The sequence below is a fragment of the Corapipo altera genome, unplaced genomic scaffold (genome assembly GCF_003945725.1).
Source record: "Corapipo altera isolate COAL_440 unplaced genomic scaffold, ASM394572v1 1, whole genome shotgun sequence".
NCBI classification, from domain to species: domain Eukaryota; kingdom Metazoa; phylum Chordata; class Aves; order Passeriformes; family Pipridae; genus Corapipo; species Corapipo altera.
The window spans coordinates 11,021,743-11,043,936 of NW_020884873.1; the positions used below are offsets into that span (position 1 = coordinate 11,021,743).

The 22,194-nt window shown below is 44.1% G+C and overlaps 1 protein-coding gene and 1 long non-coding RNA gene across 5 annotated transcripts in view; both read left to right on the plus strand.

Moving 5' to 3' along the window:
• The first annotated feature begins 830 nt into the window (after positions 1-830).
• On the plus strand, positions 831-10,676 carry LOC113955422. The gene is made up of 3 exons (XR_003530546.1): positions 831-1,612; positions 9,634-9,812; positions 10,594-10,676. It is a non-coding gene; the product is annotated as an uncharacterized LOC113955422 (long non-coding RNA).
• TBXAS1 (thromboxane A synthase 1) overlaps positions 10,673-22,194 on the plus strand; it is a 251,881-nt gene continuing 240,359 nt past the window's right edge. Inside the window, exons 1-2 of one of the 4 annotated variants that reach the window (XM_027660809.1) lie at positions 19,800-19,913; positions 20,418-20,586. The gene's annotated coding sequence lies outside the window, so the exon portion shown is untranslated. Of the gene's footprint in view, positions 10,692-12,527; positions 12,579-19,799; positions 19,914-20,417; positions 20,587-22,194 lie in introns of those variants that run through there. The other 3 variants (XM_027660819.1, XM_027660828.1, XM_027660801.1) reach the window with 3 other exon arrangements.

A 22,194-nucleotide genomic window follows, 5' to 3' on the forward strand; every position in this document is an offset into this window, starting at 1 on the left:
CTGACAAAAGTTCCAATTTATCTTTTTTTTTTTTTCGTTTAGCTTACTTGCAGTGTAAATATTTAGCGGATGCATTTAAAATAAACATACGTTGTTGCTTTTAGGATTCAGGTTGTGTTTTTGGTTGTTTTTTTTTTTTTTTAAAAAAAAAGGAACCACATCAAAGAAGTGTTTACTAAGTAAGATTGACAGCCTATTCTCTCCCTCCCCTCCCCCCCCCCCAGCTTTTTTTTTTATTTTAAATGATCCGTCTCTCCGGTTGAGCTCGTGCTGTAGAATCACCAACCCGACCAACATCATTTTTGTCAGTGCATACAGGAAAGCAGTAGGTGAAGCTACAGGAGCCCCCACTGCCTGACAGGAGCTTTACAAAGGAAGGTCAATCATCAGGTACCCATTAGGAGGGCAAAGGAAGCTGAGACTCATGCAAAGCCTCTGGCAAAGGTGGAAACAAAACCTCGGGCTGTGATCCTGCATTAACTGCCGTCTGGATCTGTCTGCCTGGAGCTCCTTGCAGATGAGTAGTCTGGGACTGGACCAGTGAAGACATACTCTCTCTGTGCCTGCAGTTATTGCTGGTCCCCAAAAACGCTGCCTCTTGCTCAGACCTCTCCCACCGCAGTATTTGATCGCAGCACTGCTCAACACCCGGCTACTCCCATTGATGTCTCAAGGAGGAGGCAAGAGGTAACTTTTACTTGTGGATTTCAGTGAGAGCCAAGTGCTCCTGCCAGCCTGGCCCCTCATCTCGGGGTGCTGCGGGTGCCTACGCTGGCAGATAAAAGCAGGCCAGGGAGCAATGCGTGGTGACCCAGCCGATGGAGCAGGATGGCCATGCTGCGCTGTGGAGGATGTGATTCCCAGGCTCCCGTGGGCCCTCTTGTTAGCAAGGTATTTTCAGTGTTTTGCATGATTTTTCTCCCTCCACTGAAAAATGCCTGAAACTACAGGAGAGCTGTCTCATGGCCCATTAGCATTCTGTTTACTGCATGAAGCTGAGGATATGTGTTAAATGTGTCGAGGAGTGCCATGCAGGACTGGTGGAGGTGATTGAGAGCTCCAAGTAGGCTGGGATGGCATTGGAAGACTATGTACAGCAGAGGGAGCAAAACCTGCTCCTGTCTCATCCCTGCTTCATTTTGAGAGTGATCCCGAGACCAACCACGGTCAAATCTTGGAAAGAAATGGTGCTGTCTCCAGCTGGACCACTGGGGAAGTCCAGGCCAGAGGTGGAGGGCAAGCGTGCGGATGGACACGGGCACAGTACTTGAACTTGCTTCCCGCCCCTCTTTTATTCAGCCATGGTAACCCTCAGGGTTCGGCTCTAGCCATGAGTAGAAAATCCAATATTTTCTTGAAACGTGTTTCTGGTCATTATAATTCTGTACCACTCTCTTCTTTATGATGGAGAACATGATCTGCTTTCCAAGACTACTAACGCTTCTGAGCCCAGCCTGCCTCCTTGCCCTCCATCAGAGCAGCAGCCATGGAGCCCTGTCTCAGAGCCACAGAGAAGTGCCGGAGAAAAGCAGCGAACAAAACCAGAGGAGCAGGCTGCTATAGGAGCCAGCTTCACTTCTTGCCATTGCATTGTGCTGCAGCATAGCTCCAGGTTAGTCACATCATCCTTACTCTCCTTGGCTGCAGAATGGGGGCGGGGGTACCAGCCTCTGCTATGTGAAACTGCACTGATAGGGTTTTTTCCCTCTGTTTCTGAGCTATCCCATAGCCCTTAGGGTCTGCATTAACTCCATGTCCATCAAAGCTGGCATGGCATAGGAACTAAAAACATAAACCAAACTCACTCCTCACCCCTTTTGCCAGAAGAAAAGAGGAAGAGGTCGACAGAGGAGTCTGCAGAACTCACTGCGTGTGGCCTGGACATGAAAGTGGCGTCCCTGGCCCTGTGGCTGGTGGGTAGAGCACCAAGAGGGATGCAGGAGCAACCAAACCTGCGTGTAACATAGGCAAATGCTAAAGCTGTTGCCTTCAAAGCACAGGTTATTCTGCTTCTTTTAGGGGAAAGGTGATGAACTTGATGGACTACTTGGCTGGTCTAGGACGACAATTCCTGATTGCCTCTCAGGTTCAGTATCGCCAAGGACATTACAGATTCTCATCTGCTGATAATGGATCCAAAGATAGGAAAACTAATAGGGAAATTTTCACCAACAAGGACTGTTCTGATCTTACATGTTTTTAAATGTTGTTGCCAAATGAGGCCACAGCATATTCGGTAAACAAAAACCAGCCCCAACAGGTCCTGACCTCGGCCCAGACTGGCTGCGAAAACCTGGTGCGCAGAGGAAGCTGGCGGTTTGTGGGTACGCAGAGGGAGCAAGGATTTGCCCTGCTAGGCACAGCCTTCCTTCCCAGCTCACACACGGGCCTCTGCCAGAGAGTCTCCTTCAAAGAGGACTTAGGGCGTATGACTGGATCCAAGGTGCACAATCCCTTGCTGGGCACAATCCCCATTTCTGTGCACAGATGAGGATGCACTGTGGAGGCAGCCCAACTCTGAGCCTACAACCTTCTTTCCATTCTCTCCAAAACTGAGCATCCATGCAAGGATGTTACACCTTAGGCCCCTGAGCTAGAGACAAAACCGTGGTGTGGACATACCTGTCAGGAGCCAGTTGTTGGCAGCGCAGCTGCAACAGTCCTGGGACAAGGCCGTTCTGCTGGAGAGATCATGGTCCACTCTCTGCAGGCCTGAGACTGCAGGAGGTGTCACTAAAATTTTGAATCCTGAGAGACTTTCCCACCTCAACAGACTACTTCTTCTCTTTGGCCTCTTCACTCAGGAGAGGATGGCAAACCAGCACCGGAGAAGCATATATTAATGTCTCATCTTAAGATTTTTCATTTCTCCATTTGCATATTTGGGTCTCCTATAAACACAGCCGGGGTCTGAGTGCAAGTACATGGCACGCTCAGCCGTGTCACGGAGTATCATGTACCACCAAGGTCGCAGCATCCCCACCTATGTCTACGATGGCTATGGGGTGGTGATGGCAGATACTAAGCCAGGGCAAGGAGAGGTGGCCTTTTAACAGCCCTGGGCGGGCACTCAAGGGGGTCCATTTCTGCTCCCCATACACAAATCTTGGTGGTCTTAGCATGTAACTCACTTCTCCAGAAAGGCACATGGGGTTTGACTGGTGTCTCAGGGGACTGCTGGTAACAACCTCAGCCTATACTTAACTGCAGTGGGAGTAGAAGAGGTTGCTGTTTTTTGCTGGAAATGTGAGAGTTTGGGCTTCTCTTTCTTTTCTCTTAGAAATTAATACAAATTTTGTAAGTCAAGATATAAGAAGGAAGGCAGGTGAGTTTTAAAACATTCATTCCCATTTTAGGGGGGTTGTGTGAATGGACACAGGGTGCCCTTTGGTCTCTCAGAGCCAGAAACACCATGGTGGCATTGCCTCCTCTTCTCTGGTACCTCCACCAAGCCCTAGCTGTGCCAAGAGCATGGCAGGGGCATTTGCAGAGGTGCCTGCTGCTGAGATGCAATGTCTTCCTCTTTCCCTCAAAGAAAGCTGAGGGGGTTTGTGGCTCCAGCTTTCTTGGTTAATCATCCACTGCATTTGTTTCTTTGGAAAGATTGAGCCTAAGAATGTATTAATAAAAGACTGTAAGGTACATTAAGAAAATAATAACATAACAAACCAAAAAAACCCAAAGAAAAAACAGGAGAGAAAGGCTGTAATCACACAAGGTGAGCACATCCCGTTCAGTGACAACCTTTTATACCTATTTGCCTTTTATACCTGTGGTGGAGCTGGAAGGCAGCATATTGTTAGTAAGGATCAGGTCCCAAATATTTTGCGTTAAGCAAAAGAAAATATTTTCTTAAAACACCAGGGGAAGGTTTCCCAGTGAAATACACACAGATGTTTTCTTTTTAAATGTAAATCAGTGAGGGAATGGACAGTTTAATTAAAAGTAAAATTATTAGGTAAGTGCTCAGGGAATCTACTTTATTTGCTGAGTACACTCACATATTTTTACTGGTGAGTCAATTGCAATTTTTAATTTCTTTCCACTTAATAAGACCAGCTCAGAGACTAGCCACTGTGATGTGGAATATTTGGGGGAGGATTTTTCCGTGGATAGCAGGAGTGTCTGTCCTGTGTACAAGTTGTGGATGCCCAGGCAGTTTGCTATGGTATGTCCATTCCCAGCCTTACATCACTGATAATCACAGTATCACAGAATATTCTGAGTTGGAAGTGACCCACAAGGATCATCATTAGCAAACACTCATTATAGGCTGCCTCTGCAGAGATTTCCTCACCTGGAGAAAATCCTGTCCCTTGTGACAGGGATTTTGGGTCCTAACAACTCAAACACTTGTGGTAATGGCTGTCTGGGATGCTAAGGGAAGGGGACTATAATTTTAACTGACTTTACACCCTGTTGCTGCTCTGTTGCTAGACTCTACTCCCTTTAGTATGACCCATCCCTTCACACACAAGTCTTTTTGCAGGCAGGTGTTTTGTGGAAGCCCCTTCCCTCAAGCCCATGTGTCCCTCTTCAGCGTGGCAGATGATACAGACAGACTCCTGAGCACATCAGAAAACAGTCAGCGAAAATATGCTGTATACTTGAGTGGGGTTGAGGACTGATGGCTCAGTCATAGCTGAAGTTCAAAATAAGACCACAAAAACCTCCAACAAAATTATCCCGTGCACCATCGAGTTGGACTCTGTAAGAACTCAGATATTTTTACTCAGTCTGAACATCAGTGGCATCCTCAGTGCAGTTCGTGTGATGTAAATGCCTCTTTCAGGGGGTAACAAATGGATTTACGATGCAGACATACAGGGGGATAAGACTTAATTCCCACTATGAAACCAGATGATGCTGATAAAGCCTCAGTGGCTTCAGCAGATGTACCCCGATATAGACAGGAGTGTGGCAATGGACAGATGTTGTGAAACGCTTCAGGTACCACGGATGGCAGAAAGGTGCGATGAAAGCACGCAGCCTGATTAGTGCCCTGGGGAAGGCAGAGATCTGGGTCACCTCAGCCAGGCCTACCACCACATATGATGATCACATTTCTGAACTTTCATCTGCATTAGGAGTATCACAGAAATAAATGCCCTAAAAATGATGTGGCCTCTCTGTTTGAGGGGTTAAACACAGTTTCCCATCGTTGAGCTTTTGCAGTTGGCTCAGGTATTGTCACAGGGTCTTGGATCCTTTTCTTATTATTATTAATAAAAGAAACTTTGAAATATATTAAGAAAAAGTGCTTATCAGATAATGAAATTCTAGCTGTGGTTGTCTTTCAAACAACCAGGGCCATGATTTAATTGGAAGTAATTATAGTCTTTTCTGAAGTATAATTTTTAGGGTATTTTTTCCCCTGACATTTGCAGTGTGGAAATTAAAAATAAAACGATGTCAGAATCACAAGATTTCAATCTGTCTTCAAACAATAATGTGGGCTAGTGTCAGAGTTTTGTCCTTGGCTGGAAGGAGGAAAAACTCACCAAAAAAAGTCCTTATGGTGAAAATTGCCAATAGCACCCACTTGTGCATTTTCTGTGCTCAGAAATTCCTGGGAGACTCCTGCTCACTAGAAAGCCTCCTAACTCTGGTGCAGTGGGAAAGGGCACAACAGCACCTAGCTCCTGAGAGCATCACATTTGTGATGCAGGCTTTGTTAATTATTCCACCGGTAAACGCTGTATTGAGACACAATTAGAGCAAGGAAAAAACTTTTCCCATTCTACACAACAGAGATTAAATGTAGTCCTTATATCCTGCTAAAAACAATCCAGGGTGTAACAAAGATATTTCCATGCTTCTTTTCCCCCCAGTACTTTTTCCAATTTTTAAAGAGGAAATTTTTCAAATTATCTCTTTCTAAATTTTACCCTGTTTTCACTTTGCAATTCCTCAGCTTCCTTTGGTGAAACTACCAGTGCATCCTCTAAACTCCAACTCACACACTCTACCTTACTTGAAATGCTATTTCCAAGGGAAGGACAGTCTCCAGCATCAACTCAACTTTTTTTGGTGGCCATTGGCATCAGCAGGGCCCTGTGGGCAGATCCTCAATTCCTATCAGCTTGTGTGGCTCTACTGGTACTGGATGCTACGATGCCCCTGAACACATATGCATCTCTAAATAAAGCCACTCAGAAGGAAAGTTTGGCCCAGACTTTTAAATCGCATTCTTCAGACTCCAAATAATTTCTGTATGGATGCAGACATGCACATGAGGAATTATCTTGCACTCTGAACTCTCTGCTTCTGGATCTGAAATTTTGTATATAATGCCCATTTTAAATCTGTTCCTGAACACCAGTCAAAGGGACAGGAGGAAACTATTTCAGATTAAAAGGGCAACACGTATGAAAAGAAAAAGGTACATATGAGGCAGATTGTGATTCTACAGCACTGTATAAAGTGCTGTAGAGGAATGTATGAGGGATAGAGAACTAAGGTTCTGCAAAATGTGTTGACTTTTTGAAGAGGCATCAACTATCATTATAGACTCTATGGAGTTATTAACCAGATGATTTACAAGCCAAATTCCTAGTGGGCAATACCTGCCTGATCCACTTACATATCCTGCCTCGCCACTCAGCTTTATTTATCCCATTCTCTACTCTCCACCTTAAAAAATCCCATTGCGTGGCATTACCAGCACAGAACAGCTATGTTTCATCTCAGACATGGCTTCAGCAACAAGGTAAGAGATTTCCATCTATTCTTCAGCCTCTGAAACAACCTTTTCAAATAAAGGTATTTTATTAAATGGGAAAAAAAAATTATACAGACTGAGGTAAAATTTTGGTCAGGCCTTATAAAACAAACTCAGTGACTTTAAAGTAATAAAACTTTCTGTGGCACTTAGCCTAAGCTGATCTTCTATACTATACTTCAGGGATAAGTGCAGATGTGCTGACAGAAACCTCGTGGCTTCCAAGCCATGTGCTGTGTAGAGCTTTGAGGGATTTTCTGGAAAGCAACTACTTTTCCCAAGTTAAACATTTTTATCTCCCCTCCCAAAACGTCCAGCAGACCAGCAGTCTTTCAAAGACAAGCATGCGTGTTTACTTCCACGACTTTCATGCTGTCAACAGAAAATATTTGAAATTGCAGGCAAAGTTTCCAAGAAAGCAGAGATGAAGATTTTCTTTGCTTAGATTAAATTTCCAAGTGTCTTCCAGCACCACTCCTGCCTTTGCACCACTCCCTCGCTCAGCTGGGAGCCTGGAGATCTGAGTCCATGACTTGACCACAGATCTGTTCAGGGACTTGGTGTGTTTAGGCACTGTGGGCCAAGGAGTATATTTGGTACATGCAGTGCCTGCCACAACCCAGCACTGAGCTTGGCGGGATGGGAAACCCTCCTAGTATTTACACTTATTTGACTACTTAATGGGCATTATCTCCTTCTCCAGCCCAGATCTCTACAAGAGCCAAACCTGACCATGATGTCCATCACTGTTAATGCTGTACCAATAGTAATAGCTAAGCAATTGGTGATGGGTTCACACAAGAGCATTGTTCCTTGTTGGTTAGCCGCAGCCTGTGACTGTGGCTTTAACAATTGTGATGATCAGGTCTTGTCTTGGGACCCTGCTGCCCACCCACTTCTGTGCTGAGAGAGCCGAATAAATATTTACTACTTCTCAAAATAACACCCAGACACACTCACCCTTACCACTGCAGAGTAGTTCATCTAATTGAAATAAGAACATAAGTAAACTGTTTGTCAAGGCGGTTTATTAGGAAAAGATTGCTGTGTCAGGAGCTCCCTCACTGCGAGAGATGCTGTGTTGTCTCTCTTAATATTTAATGCCATTTTAATAATATTTCCTAGTTAGGGGGGCAGGCTGATGCTACAGACTAAAGGCCAAGCCTGCCAAAGTGGGGAGGAATAAAAGCTTGAGGTCAGCTTCACTCCATTGACTTCCCCACCTGGAGGCTACGCAAAGAGCAATGTTGCTCTCAGCCACGCCCAGGTCCTTCTCTCAGCAACTTTATTTCAGATTTGTTGATATTGCCTTTCCTTACTCAGAATGACACTTCAAAAGGTTAGGGCCACATCCTGAGGTGGTGGAGATGAGAAACCCACATTTTTCCTTTGAAAAACCTATTTCTCCTTGCAATGATGCTCCAGTTGGGCTCGTTAATCAAACAGTACCATAAACCACTGAATTTATCCCAAGCTTGTGATTGCATCTGCAGCTACAGCACTCCTGCCTGTCTTTGGCAAGTCTTGTTTTGGAAACCTTTGGGTTAAACTCAGAGGTGTTTTATCTCAAGGAATGGGGAACTGCAGCTTAAGCATCAAAGGTCCCCACTAGTAAAACTTCCAACAATGCTGCCTCTGCCCTCCAGCCCTCACAGACCTGCCCTTGGCTGCAAAGCTGCTGCACAAGGGGGTGCCCCAGTCTCTACATAATTCCTCCAGAATTCTGGAAGCAATGCCCAGCTCAGGCTCTTCCTTGTTGTGAAAGACTCCTGGCTGGAGGACCGTGGAGTCAGAGCCTCTGAAGCTGCTGCATAATAAGCTGTATTCTTTTTCTAAACATCACTAGACAGTTCGATAATAATTACATGAACTTTGTAATCAGCCAAACCAGCGTAGGCATCTACTGACCTACACGTAGCATTTGTGAGTAATTTTGCATAAAGGGCAGGTACTTCTGTACTTGGTGCACAGGACTTGTGCACAAACAGCTACAGAAGGAGGGCCCAATTATAAATAAACCATCCTTAGTTGTCACTTTGCTGTCTCTGACTTCCCACGCATTCAAATGGTGAGACTGATTCATTTAATCTTACTCTAAAGCAGCAAACCACAGAGGCAGTTTCCCGACAGTTGCTTAAAAAAGTGTAGCTTGGCTCTCTTAAATTGCCTTCCCTTGCATTATATTTAGACATTGTGATTAGAGTATCTGTCACGATATGCTTTAACTTTGAGGCAGAAGTTCGAGCCGCTTTCTGAAAGCAAACGGAGATGCTCCCAGGAACCAAAAGGGCATGAGCGCCGGGTTTCAGCGTTTAGGAGCAGAGATGTTCAGTGCTGCTTGCACTGCCGGCTCCCCCGGCACAGCCAGCCTTATGAAACCTGAGTTTTCAAATAAGTGCAACATTATTTACCACAATGAGACTTCTGGGAAGGGTGGAGGCAGTGAAAGACTTAGCGGCTGTTTCCAAGCGTTTTAGCAATATCAGCTGAGAAATTTTTATGATCTTCCCTTCTCTCCTCCTTCCCTCTTCTTCCCCCCCAAACCTGGCTATTCTTGTCAAAGACTTGGATGCAAAATCTGGACAATCCTGTCATATGAACATGGCTTTTACACGTTTGTGTCACTGCAAAGCAGATTATAATGACTACACTTCATTCATTTTATTCTAATTAAGTCAGTAGAGGTTTCAGTGTAGATACAAACTTGATGTGCAGCTCTGCCCTTGACAATTGCATGCCAAAGAGAATACCTGAAAGCTCTTGTTTTCCTAAATATGCTATTTAATATTTTCTAATGCTCAGGTAAAAACAGTCAGTGAATGTGGAGCCTTACATATTGCTATATTATTATGGAGGAGGTTACTAGAGTTACACTGAAGGAGGTTTCCTTGTTCTGTGACTTGCTTTGCCAGAGCACTTATCAGATACTGAACTGTGAGTTCACCTGCTGACCACTATCTGTGATGAGAAGACCCCCAGATTCTATCAGACTCTCAGCCACTGCTCTGGCTGCAGGAGCTCTACAGCAGCCTAGCAAATATGACCAAAATCTGGCAGACAGGACAAGGTGAAAGACCCTCTGGATCCTAAGGTACATGGGGAGACAGGGAGGGTTCTGTGTAGAGGGGGAATGGTAGGGAGCAGATGCCATACCGCTGTTGCCTGTTGTTAACCTGGAAGAAATGCTGCTGTGGAATTCAACACACTGAATTAAAAGGTGAGTTTCTCCCATGTGCCATGTATAGGATGCCTGTCTCCTCTAGCTGATCTACAGAGAACTGTAAATCTTTTATTGCTTCCACATACCCTCATAGAAACTTGTGCTTTTAGTTTAATGTGTAGAAAACTTCAAGTCCTACATCCAGATCTTAATGTTCATCCAAATATGATTGGATTACCATTCTTTTAAGATCTGCTATATTCCTCTTCTTTCAGATAAAAATGTTGTGCTAGAAGTTTTCCACCATCCCTGTGTCTCTAGAGAGAATCTTGGAGACTCGGAGGTGACTTTTCTGTGAAATGGTCTCAATATAATTCCAAAAATACTTCATAATTTGGAGTCTGCTCCTCAACCTCCAGCAGAGATCAAAGAGATCCCAGAAAAAAATTAAGCAACATCCATTCCTAGGAGCTGAGCCTTTGGCTATAATCAATCAATCAACTACCCTTTTATCAGCCAGATATAAATTGACTTGGGGCATTTTGGAGCCAAAGGCTAGTGTAAGGCTGCTGGTTTAGGCTTTGTTTCCATCAAAATATTGAGTCCAAGGACAGATCTTTGTTTTCAGTGTTTTTTACATCTTCTTGTTATTGAATATGGATATTGAAATGAAGCATCTGTGTAAAACTTTTTCTTCCTTCTTTTTGATCAGTTCTGATGGTTTTAATTGATGTCCAAGGAGAAAGCTGGAAATGATTTAGAGATGAAGAAGAAAGGAATGGCACTGCCATTTAGAGATGAAGAAGAAAGGTAAGCCCTGCCTATGGGACAGCAACCCTGGGACACACCGAAAATGCTTGAATAAAGAAGGTGCCGTGAACCAACATTTATCTCCTGCTTACCTTAACAGCAATTTCCTTACCCTCAAATTTTTAGGAATGAAAAGCTGTAAGGATCACTAGTTTCACTAGGACTTTTCCTTTATATATCACTGCTCACTCAAGACTTTCAGCCCATTACACAAGTTGCAGTGATGTGCTTGGCAGGAGCCCTTTGAAGCACATACTGCCATTCCTGCCAGCTTGGTTTCCCCAGCAGAAGAGCAGTGGTTGAGGGAGATGAAGGGATGGAACCTGCAATGCTGGGATGCCCTCACTTTCCTCACCCTCCCAAGTTGCTCGTGCCCCCCTTGCTTTGCCCCCACACAGGTTTCTGGTCTCACAGCCCACCTGCAGGCTCTGCAGGAATGACAGCTCATTGCCAGATGCTGTGGTGCACCAGGCAAACAGGGAGTGGGCACCCAGCAGCCAGTGACCAGCAAGTCAACGATCCTATCCTTTGATTGCTGAGGGCTGCTCCCTAACGCCAGTAGATTTGCAGAGAACAAGCAGAGCTGGAGTCAGGTTACACTGACTCCCAAGGACCAGGCAGCAGCTTCCCAGGGAAAATACATGCCCACGTAAATAAAGAGGGAAATAATTATAAGGGAGTAATTAACTGAGCAGAAGTATAAATGGAAAGCAGAAGCAGAGCTGAAAGACAGAAAGAAAAGAAAAGCGCTTGAGCTTTTTTGTGGATGCAGAGGCTTGCATTTTGCATTTAAAGAAATAGAGGAAGAAATTTAAGTATGTATTTAGGAAAAAAAAAAATCCAATGGGAAATGTGAAAAGAACCAGAAGCTTTTGCGAGGCAGCCTCTGAAGAGACAAAGCTATAAATGCACAAATCCAAATATCAACCTTTGCTTCTTAAACAGTAAAAAAATCAAGTAGTTCATTCATTACAGAGTGAAAGTAAACTTCTGGGAAAGCAACTGACAACAGTGCTGGGAATTCCTTACCCTGTCACTTTTGCTCCTGTCACTGGGCAGTATAAGTGAGGTAGTTATTAGAAGTGTTATTTATTCCAAGAAACATTGCATTCCTTTTTTTCTCACCACTACCTTGCTGATAGTCAGGTGTATTTGTTGAAACATGCTCAAAGCCCTGAGTTGCACTACAATCAGTATCCCAGCGTCATCCACTCAGCTGGTCACTGGAAGGATGAAAGACTCCTATCCAGTGAGAGACCCTTCTTTCCCACAGAATCGTGGAAGGGGTTGTGTTGGAAGGGACGTTTACACGTTATCTAGTTCAACCACCCTGCCATAGACATCTAGATCAGGTCACTTCATCTAGATCAGGTCACTCAGAGCCTTATCCAACCTGACCTTGAATGTTTCCATGGATGGGGCCTTTGTCACCTCTCTGGGCAACCTGTGCCAGTGTTTCACCACCTTCATCGTAAAAAATTTCCTGTGTATATCAAGTCTGAATCTACACTCCTTTAGTTTAAAACCATTACCCCTTGTCCTGTTGCTACTGTCCCTACTAAAAAGTCTGTCCCCATCATTCTTATAAGCCCCCATCAGGTACTTGAAGGCCACTATTAGGTCTCCCAGGGGCCTTCTCTTCTCCAGCTGAACAACCTGAATTCTCTCAGCTTTTCCTCACAGGTGAGGTGCTCCAGACCTCTAATTGTCCTCCTCTGAACCTGCTCCAGCAGGTCAATGTCCTTCCTGTGTTGGGGACCCCAGAGCTGGATGTAGCCTTCCAGGTGGGCTCTCACCAGAGCAGAGAAGATGGGCAGAATCACCTCCTTTGACCCGCTGGCCACGCTGCTTTTGATGCAGCCCAGCATACAGTTGGTTTTCTAGGCTGTAAGCACATATTGCTATCTCTTCATTCTTCTCATTAAGGAAAAACTGACAAAAAGGGTAGGTTTTATGGCACATGCAGAAAACCAGCAGCTGCCAATGACAAATCTCCCTTGGACAGATACAGATGATGGTTCTTAGTCCCTTCCTAGAGGGATGTCCTGCCCCATTAAACAAGCTGCTGGTGAGTGAACCTGGGGCAAGCACTAAATAGAAAATGGCTTATCAGGGAAGCAGGATCTCACTTACAGAGCTCCTGACTGAAAACCTAATCTTTAACTTTCTTGCAAAAGGCTAGGTGGGAAACAAGTCTAAATATGCTTTGTTTGCTCAACAACACAAGGTACCTTCTGTACTCTGGTCTCTCATGTTTCAGGATGAAAGAAAATTCAGCAGCCAATTTGTCACCAAATTAAAATCACCGCTATCAAAATCATTCTGGATCCAAAAGAGAGGAATAAATTTGATTGTACTTGTAGAAATGTATTTGGGGCAATGTGAAAGAGCCTGGACCAGCTGCTTCTTGCTTAGCTCTTATGTAGGCAACACCTGCATGGATTGCAGTTGTGGTTGTCTGAGTGAGGGCCAGCTGTGCCATGAACTGAGATGGAGGGGCTGGTGCTTGGAGACCACACTATGTTCCTCTGCCTGGCATACTCCAGAGTCCCCAGAGACAGGAATGTCAGGTACATGCTGGCTGTTTTCTCCAGCCCGGTTAGGAGATAATGGGAGTGACACTGTAGGGAAAAAATTCAGACAATGTGATTTAAAAAAAAAAAAAAAGGAAATAAGGTAAAAACTCCTCCATGATTTTGTGGGTCTTTGAGCATGCTGGGTGGTGGGGCTGGAAGTGGGGAAGCACAGAACACAGACAGACTGTATTAATTTGATAAACTAGAATGACTACTGTATTTTGACACTCCATCACTGTAACTAGCTTTTGGTGAGGCAGGGTCTTTGGCCAATGCTTTTTCTAAGGAGGATTTCTCTGTCCTTATGCTTACCCTGCCTACCAGCCACATGAGAGCTGTGCTGTTTAACCCTCCTTCCCCTCATTTGTATTCCCCATTCCCACACAACCCATCGGCAGTGTAGCATTACTCCCCTCCCCCAAACTTTCCCTCTTTCAGTTGGTGTCACCACAAAGGAATAGATTATTACTGACACTGATTCCAATTTAATCCTCCCAATAATCTGATTTTTCCAAGCCTATTTATATCCTTGAAATGACAGTAAGGTTTAAAGTGATACAAATATCTGAGCCTAAGCGCTGGTACTATCCACACCAGTCTGTTCCAGTTTTGACCCTCCAGAATAAAGTGTAACCCCAGATATTATTTGATAAATCCCTTCCCATGTGTTTTTAGTGCTAGACTGGTCCTTGGTTACTCTTTTTTACTAGCTTTTTCACATTACAGGTTTACTCTCTGTTACACTGGTAACAAGCTGAAGTCCCAAAATAAGTTTTAAAGCTCATATAAATGTAGAATTTCTTTTCCCTGTGTGGATTTTAATAACTTTCTGGTGTCTGGAAATGATCAAGAAGTAAAGCTTTCATAGCAATGTAAGAAGTATAAACCCACTCTAGTTTGTTATTTCATCCAGCAATTTGAGAACTTTTTTTATTTTCCTGGGCTTTAAGGTGATCAGCCAATGTTTTCTCCCATCCCCATTCTCCTTAAGAAGCTTATTAATGTTTTACATTCAAAATAAAGACAAACCAATCTGAAAACAAAGCCATACTTAGGGCTGCACATTGTAAATGTGCTTGCTGGACTATTTCCACTATTTGTAACCAATTCATTTTAATATTGCTCCTACTTCTTGCTAGATCTGCAGAACTTCAGCTCACACATAGCCCAGGAGTAGTTCAACCAGAAGTCAGCAGGTTTTTGTTCTTTTTTTCCCCCAGTCTTATAATTCAATGCACTGACTTGTTTATATAACCGAATCCTTTTGTTTCTCCAAAAGGGACTTGGCTATTGCACTGAGCGACAACACCCGTGGTAGGTGATGGTCTGTTTTTTCCAAAGCAAAGACTTCAGTTTTCAGCAGAATTTACATTCCAGTAATAAATATTTAAAGGAATTATAATGGAACTGAAGTAAAGAATGTCTCTCTGAAACACACACACACGTGTATACACACACACACAGAGACAAGCACACTCACAGTCAATTAGTCTGGGGTTGCTCTGATGCAGATGGTGCCTCTGTTCAACTCCTGAAGTAGTTTGCTTTTCCCATTAGAAAACTTGTCCACTTCGGATTTTTAATACCCCATAAAAAGCTTATAAAATGTTATTCTTTATTGTCTATGTAGCAGATCATTCAAACATCTATGTCAAAGGCATTTTCTGCAGCAGGGTCTCTTTCTGCCCCTAAAATAAATGTAAGAAAGAATACAATCTGTGCTGATTTCTTGCTGTCCTTTCTCAGGTATGAGCTTTAGGATTTTCAATCATTTCTATTTTATTTTGCAACAGACTAAAATAAATGACACCAGAATGGCAGTTTTGGAACGTAACAGGACTACACAACTACCTTTTGGCTTCAAATGTGTAGTCTACTATAAAGCAAATAAGACACTGATGTACTTTTCTATTTACAAAGCTTGTATTTGTCCCTGTGGGCATAACACCAGGTGATGTCTTACTTAATGATGGTGAAGATTGTATATATGACATAAACAAAAGAGCTGCTTTTTAAAAATACAAAAAAAAAAAAAAAGAAGAAGAAAATATTCCAGCTCTTTTGAGGAAGTAGAATGAATTGACTCCAAAAAGGAGAATAATGAAAACCAAAAGGCGAAAGCAGGAAGAATGTGGCATAAATATTGGAGTTACCTGCAAATGTCTCCCTCTGCAAACCAAACAGTATTTATTCTGTACAGTTTTATCCTTATCTTTTCATTTGCACTGAACGGTGCCCACAGTAGTAGCACTACAGCTGGCTGAGTATAATGCCCACTGATCGCTGCCCACCCAGGAGGTATCAGAGCCTCCTTGTCCCTTCTCATGCCCTGGTCTGCCTCATTCCATGAACAGCTTCACCATGAGGAGGCCTGTTACCCGTGGAGGAGTTAAAGGGCTGTAAGGCAAGAGGTTGTGAGGGAGGGTTACATTTGTTTTTTTTCATTGCTGTGTGTAGGGCTAAGCAGCAAAATAGTACTTCTTCTCCATTTCCACTCTATCTCTGTTTTTTCACCTTTGAAATCTGGTTATTCTTAGCTCACTAAGTTTAATTTGCTGACCGGACATGAACATATCCATCTTTCATGTTGATCCTGGCTTAAACTCAGCAGAAACAGAAGTAAGAGTGGAAAATAACCCGTCTGACAGCTAGAGACAATGATACTGAACCAGTTTAGGAGAACTGGAGGGTGGTCACAGGTATGTGGAAGGTCTCTGTCTGCTCAAGGTAGTCCACAGCTAGAGAACAAAAGGGCGAGTGTCTGTGGACATGAGCGCATGGACATGCACACCCCAGTGGAGAAGCAGGGATAGATGCTTTTATAGTCATCAGCCCTTATTGCTGGATTCAGCTTTCTGCAGGCATCAATGCAGGGAGGCAGCCCTAAAGAAGTTTACCTTCATCGAGAGACACCTTTGGAATGGATCAGCTGGCCAGGAGGGGGAATGAGAAAGACCTCCTGCAGGAAAGGGGAGATCCATCTAGGGTAGAAGAAGCTCCTCCTAGGAGAGAGGCAGGCAGGGATGGAGGCAGGAGGGCCTCCCACTCCCACAGCACACTCTTCCCATGCCAGCCCTGCTCCATCTGCTGGCAAGAACAATGTGGAGCCTCTGCCGTTTGCCCGCCGGGATCCAGCTCCTCCTGTCCTCCCCCTCAGCCCAGATTCTGTCCATGTCTTCATTTCATCTGCCTCAAGTGGCAAGGGTGAGAAGAGCAGAGCCTTCCCCAGGCACAGGAGGGACAACAACCCTTACTCTTGGATCCTAGGACAAGGAACTGCTCTTCCATGAACTTCCCTCTACTTTAGCCTCTAACATCTTCTCAAAGTTACAAATGAAGTATTGTGCACATTGGGTATTTACCATCTGATCACTGCTCACCTGTGGTCAGTCAAACCCCAGTGGAAATACCCTGCAAATCCGCTGAGGCTGCATGGCAGACTGGGATACTGCTGGGGACAGAGTGAGATGGCAGCATCAGCTCCTGCCTCAGCAAGTGCCCAGGAAAGCACGGTGCAGCTATGAAAGGTGTTCAAGGAAAACACCTCTGCTTTGCTGCTCAACAGTTTGCAAGGTTATTGTTTTGGCTCTGCCTCCATTTTTCCCTTGCCTACTAGGTGTTTAAGAGAATGTGCTGAGGAAAGCTCTGACTTTTTCAAAACATGGAAGCAATATGGAAAGCTTTTGCTATGTATGAGCCTGCATAGCATTGCAAACTTGACTCACCTCTGCACGAGGAGTTGCAGGCTGGTTGCAGCTCCCCTGTGAAAGGCAGTGGGATTTTTTAGCTCTGGCACCATTGGCTTTAAATGTTTTTTCCTCTTGTCCTACCTTCTGCTATTGGGAAATCATCTGCACCTGGATTTTGCTTCTCTTTTCCGTGTGGAAAAAGAAGTATGTTCATCCTGCTGTGGCTCTTACATATGGCAACTTTCAGCTCTGAGTTACAGGCAGTCAGGTGAATGGGGTGGGCTGAGGTTCCCCACGTCATCCAGCCCCTCAGGGAGGGAAGGAGGGCAGCCAGCATCAGACCAATGTTTACAGAAAGTTTAGTCTCCAGTGGATTTCCCTACTCCAACAAAACAATAGGAGGGTCTTGTGCTATATTATCCACGCTTCCTCTTTATTCTGATATTATCTGTGAACTCTTGCAAATAATAGATGACTGAGACCATTTTTGTTCTGGGAAATAGGAAGATGAAAACATTAGACAGACTTTAGCAGTTTCAATAGACTTATTCATGGTGTATGTAGTTATGCAAGTCAGGAACTAGCAAAATACCTGTTGGAATAAGTAATAATCACAAAAGCAGTTCTCTTACATCTCCTTTTCAGTAAGAGATATTGTCTCGGTCAAAACAAAAGAAGAGTTCAGAACAAAACAAAAGTTCAAAACAAAAAAAGAAAGCAAGCATAACTCCACTCTTAATGCCACCAAGATCTTGGGAAGCAATCCATTCCAGCTCTTCTATGTGTCTGCTTAAATACAGGTGTTCTGATGTTCTAATATAAATTGCATGCTGGTGATTAATAGATCTTCTATCACTTGGACTTGAACTGAAGTCAAAGGAACATACTCTTCCCCCCCCCCCATCTTCTTTTTCTTTTCTAAACCTGCATTAAAATAGATTATTCAGAAATCTTGGAATGAAAAGTGCTAGGTCAAAACTCACATTTTTCTAGCAAGTCTATGAAAACTTACTTTAAAAAGTCACATACTGTAGAATCTCAATTATCCTGGAAGGCTTATCCAAGTTATGGCTTAAGTATGCTGTTCATGTGCTTGTTCTAGAAGTACAAGATGAGCTGTAGTGCTCTGCAAAGCAGCTAAACCCTTCCCTGGGCCAAATGGAGTCCAGAAGCCATTCAGTGGATTGACTTGGGCGCAGGAGTCCTGCAGCTTCCTTTCAGTCTCGTGCAGAGCTGGGCTGTGTCTCAGAGCTAGAAGCCACAGAGCAGTGGTTCCTCTGCAATTCTGGCAGGACTCTGTGTCTGCCTCTGTGTCACATCGTCCTCATCTGGGAAGTCTTCTTGCATTGTCATGCAACTGCACAGAGATGGCTGTGGTGTGGTGCTGCATAGAAGCTTTATGGGTACCACCTGTCTCCATACCAAAACCTTCTGCATCACTCATGTATTATTACTACATATTATCTAGGACCTCCTTTCGTTCTCCTCCTCCTCTTCACCCCAAGTAAAGAGGGCCTGTTGGTGTATCCATGGGCTTAATACCTAGTGGTCTTGGAAGAACCTCTCTGGCTCATTGCACATTAACATTGTTGACATTTTTTATGCATATGCAATTAATAAAAATTGGGCAAAACTTTAAAGCTTTGGCTATACTCTGGACAGATTATGAATTTTATGTTCTCTGTGAAGTATTGTTAATACTTGCTACCCACAAGGGCTAATTACTAAGAGCAGATTTTACTCTGAAAGAAAGGCTTTCTCTCCTTTGCACAGCCTTCCTCTCCACGTTAGAAAAACAAACATTCCCAGTTAGGCAAATAGGGCCATGCTCCCAAAGGGGTTTTTTGTCAGTCTTGTGGCATTTAGTGTTCCTATTGATCTCCCAAATTCAGGACAGCAGTGACTGTGTGAGAAACTTCATATCTAGTTTTCCAAAGAAATGCTCAGCTTTTGGGAACAGATGGCTAAATAAAGGCTCAAACGCAAGGTAAAAACAGAACGTGCAGTTTAGGCTCACCTTGCATAAGTTCACCAATTTGGGTGAAGGTAGCTTTTGAACTGAATGGGGCAAACTAATTCAGAATAAAGCACTGTTAGCGTGAAATATATGTCCAGCACAGGGAAGGGGAATTCTGCAAGTGGAGGTACTCTGCAGCAACTCCCAAAGTGGATAAGCCCTTAATTACTTTTAAAATCTCACCATTACTAAGCTGTGCTTATAATTTCTAGAGGCCTTGAGTTTCTGGAACAACTGGAGTATGAGATTCAATTGCATTCACTTCAGTGGAGGATACGGTTAAGTATCAGCACGTTTGTTGGCTTGAGGCCAGTCATTAACTAATTAGTGTATGGGAACATTTAAGTTTTTCCCATCTGATTTTGCAAAGTTGTTTGGCAATACTTGCTTATGAGCTTTTTTCCCCTCACTTTTTCCCCTCTCCCTTCACAGCAAAGCAAACCTCCACCAGAAGCAAAAAGAGAATTGGAAGTACAGTAACTTCCCATTTTTCCTTTACTGTAGTAAAAAATATTTGCTGAGTTTTGCTATGTTTTTTAATGCACACACATATATATAAAACACACACACACACACATATATATATAGTTTTAAAAAAAAAATATTCAAAAGGTTTCAGAGTGTTAGTTTCCTTTGCGGCCACGCAAAGCCTCCCTTCCCAGCAAGAGCGTGTCGGTGGGAGCGCGAGCGGGGCAGCACTGGAACTACAACCCCCAGAGGGCGTGTCGGGGGGAAGCCGAGGAGGAGCAGGGCAGAGAGGCGCGGGGCCTCCTGGGAGTTGTAGTTCCTCGGCTGTGCCTGGCCCCTATCCAAGCACCTCTGTCCCGTGGGAGGCAGCTCTGACTCCGCGCCCCACCGCTCCCCTCGGGCTGTTGCAGGGCAGCTCCCTGCTGGCAGCCCAACCAGGAACCGCTGGAGGAGGCATGGGAGACCTGTAAAGGTAAGGATCTCCTAGTACTTGCCGTGGAGTAGGTGGAGGAGCGGTGGTGTAAATCCTGTTGTCCCCTCCAGTCCTCCTCGCGCCGTGCTTTTGGCTGCGAGGTGTTGCCATGTCGTTCCCGTGGCACATTTGTTGGCCGAAGTCATCGGGGCTTGGGTTGGCTGGCAGAACTGTCAGCACGTGGGACCGGCTGTGTGGAGATGTCATTCTCCCCTGCAGCCATGCAGAAGTGTGGCTGTTGGCTCCTTTAGACAAAGGTTAGTGGGATAAATTAATCATTCAATCATAGAAAAACTGGAGGTGGAAATCCCACTCCCTACAGGAAGTGGAAATCTTTCTCTAGTGAATAACATCCAGGTTTTTGCTGAATTTAAGCTTGCTTTATAAGTACTTTTTTTTTCCTCTTAAGTTGACTCTCTAGGTCTTAGCAGAGAGAATTAGCCAAATACAAATTTGCATAAGTGGCTGCAATTGTCTCTGCCTGTGTACATTTCCTTCTTCCAGTGTATCTGCTGTTTGCTAAACTGGAGGCAACTGAAAGTCTTAGACTGTTCAGATCACTACAGTGAAAATCCTTGGAAATGCTACCATTTCATCCTGCTGCTTAATAAAACAGAGCAGTGGTCAACATAGCGCAAGGAGGAGAAATGGTTTTGTGTGCTTCATGGGCCAGGTAAAACACTCCTGAACATCTCTGGCAAGCAGGTGCCTGGGAAACTATTCTAGCCTTGCTGTTAGTCCTTACACCTGAGTGTAAACTTGCCAGAGAGTTTTGGGAAATACCTTGCAAAAGGATGCTCTGCACACCTGCCATGGCTGAATGCACACGAGATCCCCCATGCATAGAGGCTTGGTTCAATGACACAGTTATACCCTAATGGTCCTTTCCTATGAATAATTTACTAATTATTCTGAAGACCGCAGATTTTTGCAAAACAGTAATTTGCATTACTTATGGTCAGGGTCACTGGTTCTCAGCTACTGCTTCTGGGGTGAAACAGCAAGCAGTGGGCAGGCTAAAAACTGTGGGAGCAGAATGGGAATTTTTAGTTAAGGCTACCGATGCAAGACCCTATTTAAACAAAAAAGGTGAAAGTGAAGACAGTCCTAGTAAAAGGTCTCATGCAAGAGAAGATGTGAAAGGCAGTTCTCAGTTCTGCTGGGAATTGCATTTTAATGGCAGCAAAGTAGCTTTGCTGTTGATCTCCGCAGATGTTGCCAAATGCTGAAATGAACAGGCTTGGACAGTGAAGCAGTTAGCTTCCTGTTCAGAGGCTTGGCAGCTCTGGGTCAGTGTGGAGGTATGGCTTTTGGGTGTGTTGGGTTTTTGCATCCTGGGCAGCAGGAGTGCTGTTGTACGGAAAGGCGGAAAGCAGAAAGCTAATGAGCTGGTGTCTTCCATGAATCAGGCATGCAGAAATGTTAAACACAGTACCCTCTGCTCTAAAACGAGGATGCTGTAGCTAATGGTAGAGGTGTTGGTAAGAAGTGCTAAGCTTTCTAACAACTAGTCCATTACCTTAAAAATCCCAACAGCTGTAATGGGGAGGGCCCATGGGCTGCTTTCCATGGGAAGTTTTTCATATACCTCATAGACCTATGGTGTATTTGATGTTCTTGCTGTTTACAGTATTAGTCACACTGCTAGTATGTTTGTAATAGAAACTAACTTATGGAGGCATCTGAATCTGCAAGCATTCCCTACATATTCAAGAAACTTTCTCAAATGTGAACAGCACTAATATAAAAAACAGGGATCATACCTGGCATGCAGCCTTGCTGAACTTTGAATGTTTCTCTGTACACTGACAGTACCTATGGCAACTTAAGCCAGGGTATGAGAACCTCTGCAAGACTGTCTCCAGAAAGGCATGAAACCACTGAAAACCCTGAGACAGGGCAGGGGCTGGAGGAGGAGGATGGTGGTGGTGGCAACAAGCATCATGCAGGCAGCAACAACAGGTGGTGGGTGCCTCTCCCCCTCCCTTCTAGTGGTGAAGGCTGTCCCAGCAAAACACATGGACCTCCCTACTCTACCTATCAGCCAGTAAGGCTGCAATTTTAAAACAGGCATGGATTTTCCTGTTTACCTGTCAGCATGCCTCCCAAATGGCAATTGTGTCGGTTTTGTTTTCCTTTCCTCATACATACCAGAAATCAAACAGTATGATATGGCTAATGAGATTATATTATATTATCTATTATCTATTATCTATCTATTATCTATTATCTATTATATTATATATTATATATTATATATTATATATTATATATTATATAT